The sequence below is a fragment of the Trachurus japonicus genome, unplaced genomic scaffold, assembly GCF_045865225.1.
Source record: "Trachurus japonicus isolate A0001 unplaced genomic scaffold, Traja_1.0 AP030374.1".
NCBI lineage: Eukaryota > Metazoa > Chordata > Actinopteri > Carangiformes > Carangidae > Trachurus > Trachurus japonicus.
In genome coordinates, this window is record NW_028220507.1 from 73,799 (window position 1) to 77,229 (window position 3,431).

Consider the following 3,431-nt stretch of genomic DNA (forward strand, 5'->3'; position numbering starts at 1 on the left):
ATAACAACCGACCAACTATACATTATCCCTTACATAACTGAAGCCTTAGATAATAAACAGTGTTGTCTCTCTCTTTTCATAGACTTTTCTAAGGCCTTCGATACCGTGGATCATGACATTTTGACTGAACGTCTTACAGCAGCTGGGTTTTCTGTACAGGCAGTTGGATGGTTTGCTAACTATCTTAAAGACAGAAGCCAGGCTGTTCAGTTAGATGGTGTCTCATCTGAGGTTCAGTTTGTCCACAAGGGAGTGCCTCAAGGGTCAGTGCTAGGCCCTTTGTTATTTACTTTGTATATAAATAATATTGAAATTAATATTCCAAATGCAGCCTTTCATTTCTATGCTGATGACACAGTCATATTGCTTTGCACCCACACCTGCAGAAGTGTTTGCATATATGCAGAATGCATTCAATAGAGTGCAAGAACAACTCTGTCATTTGCAACTTGTTCTAAATGCAGATAAAACAAAACTTATGTTTTTCACTAATTCTAAATGAGCAAGATCAAGTCAGTCTGTCATTGTCACCAGTAATGGTCAAGAAATTGAACTTGTATCTACTTTTAAATATCTGGGTTTTTTGATTGATGACCACTTGTCTTTTAAGGCACATATTCAGTATACTGTAAAGAAGCTGAAGCTTTTACTTGGATTTTATTTCATGAAGTTGTAGCCTACAGTTATCCATCACTGCAGTTGAATTGGCCGCTAAACAGCTGGAAGCTAAAACCGAGGGGGCGACTGTGTGTTTACAATTCACGAAAGCAACGTGAACGTACGTGCCGCTCATAGCCTCTGTACAGTACTGAAGTTAAACTCACTCACCCATAAAAGACGTGCTAACCCGCGGGTAAAGTCCTCATTTAGTTCTTGGCGAAGCGGTTAGCATCGTCGCCTGCGGTGCGGGAAACCCGGGTTCGAAACCCACTCAGGGCAGACCAGGGGTCTCATTTATAAAACTGTGCGTGGGATCGTTACTAAAAGTGTACGTACGCCCAAAAGCCAAGTTTTGCGTGCGCCAGTAAATATTCAGACTTATAAAACCCTGCGTACGCACACTTGCAAGCAAACTTCCCTTTATAGATCACAGAGTTCCTACAAGTGTGCGCAGCTGAATCCGCTTCACGTTCCGCCCTGTACACGCCCTGTTTTAACCATAGATGGTCAATGCAAACCACCACATGAATGCGATCTGCATGTAAATGAGCCTGACGTGCTCTTGTTCTGTCGGTGTTGTGAATTGGCTGCAGGTGTGAAAGTGGCGACGTGACGTGTTGCTGCAGCTGTTAACGGCGTCAGCGGCTCAGAGCGCACGCGGTGTTGTTGCTGCCCTCTCACATGCTGGACCCGGTTCGGCACATAGTTACAACAATGACAACAGTTCTAATCTGAAACAAGTTATTAACCATTCATCATGGTCTCCCTCTCCCTCCTTTCTCCTCCAGTGGTGCAGAATTACGCACGGGGCGCACCGCTGTATTATTTACAGTAATTAGACTGATCGATAAAACTTTGAATAATTAGCAGAATCAATTACATTCTGAGGAATGATCAAACATGACACCTCTCTTGATAACAAGAAAACAGAATGTAACAATTGTGCGAACGATTACTGGATTTTTTTCCCCAGGGTTTGAGATTTAATTGACTCTCGATCATATGTTCACACAGTATAGGAACATAGTTATTTACACCATGTATTTATACCATGCAGCAGCGCTGTCCTCTCCTCCTCCTGCGCTCCGGGAGTGGACAATATGACGGAGAGATGGTGGTGATTAAATATAGAGAAGGAATTTTGATTTTGAATTTTAAGTTAGATTCTAAGAAGATGTTTCTGAAACACCAGTCCGATGCAAAGTAAGGGCGCTGTTGAATTAAATCACAGTGGCAACATGGATCTAACGCATACGGGTTGAAATTAAATGTGTGACGGCCGATAATAAAAACATAATCGTTCTTCTCACTCTACATTTCCTGAGTCTGACTTCAGTTCACCACCACACCGTCTGTGTCGCCAATTCCCCTTTTCCTCCAAACCAGTGTACGCATGGGTCAGAGTTTACTTAGGGCTGCGCACATTCTCCCGTCAAGTTTGTTTTTTATAGATCACAACCTTGGCGTGGAAAGTCACGTACGCCACTTTCAGGCCCGTTTTGTGCGTACGCAACGGTTATAAATGAGACCCCTGAGCAATATAAAATAACGTTGTGTTTTGGGGGCCGTTGCTCTCTGTCATCAGTGCTTGCAGCTTTGAAATGTCCCGTTTTTGTTTTTTGCGGGCATTGCAGTGTCCTCCAGACAAAAAGTTGAATGACCCCCCTCGCTGACGTTTTTTTTTTTTAGTGGACCCACCCCTCAACAAAAAATATTATAGCATGACCCCCCCCCCCCATTTTCCTCCGGTGGCCCATTCCATAAATAACTAACGGTCCCTAAGGGAACACAATGGAGGTGAACGGTACACAGTAGTCGAGTTGTAAAAAAAATTCAGGGGGGATGGTCAATTTTTTTCACCTTATTAAAAAAAAAGGGGGGGGGGGGGGTAGTGTAATTCATGTAGGACTATATTATATAGCTAATTTATTATTATAAAATTATAAATTATATATAAATATATATATTTTATTATTATTATGGAGCTTCTCCACTAGTACCAACTCAGCTGGGCTTTAATTGATTTGACATCTATCTAAAGCACTTGTAACCCAGAAAAAAATTGTGATTTTTAACACATAAATAAGGCATTCTGGTGTACTCTGAGGAGGAAATAAAGGGAAAAGACAACATTGCTTCAGATAAAACATTTAAAAAAGCCCATTTAGTAGGCCTACTGACTAAGGTTCCTTTCATTGTAATGACAAGAATGGCTAAGTGTATGAAAGTGAACTCAACTGGTCTAGTGTGGAGCTGTGGCTGGAGAGCAAAAACAAAACTCTGACCGAGAATAGTCACTCCTCGCGCTCATAGACGTTGATGTAAACACAAAATGTAAACACACTAACATCAGTGGGTCACTTGCAGCACCACGCCGGGCCGGACCGGACCGGGCCGGTCCACTGACCCACCGGCGGTCTGCCCCTGCTGGCGCGAGTCACCACAACTGCAGAAACTTCTCCCCTTTTCCGTGATTCGGAACCGCTCGGAACGCTATCTATCGCTAGAGTTCAGATTGTCTCCTTGGTTACCTGGCTGTTAACCAATAAAACACGGAGGAGGATTCTCGCTTCTACAACACTTCTCTCTGATTGGTCGTGGCGTCATGCCTGTGTTGCATTCACTGTGACCGGGAAATTACAAAACTACCTTCTCAGTTAATGTGCGCTTCTGTTTAACTCCGTCTGAGAAAACATCCTGGACCTGGGCTATATAAGAAATGTTCGGGGGGGAATGCCCAGGCCAGGCGACAGCCTCAATATAATTATAGT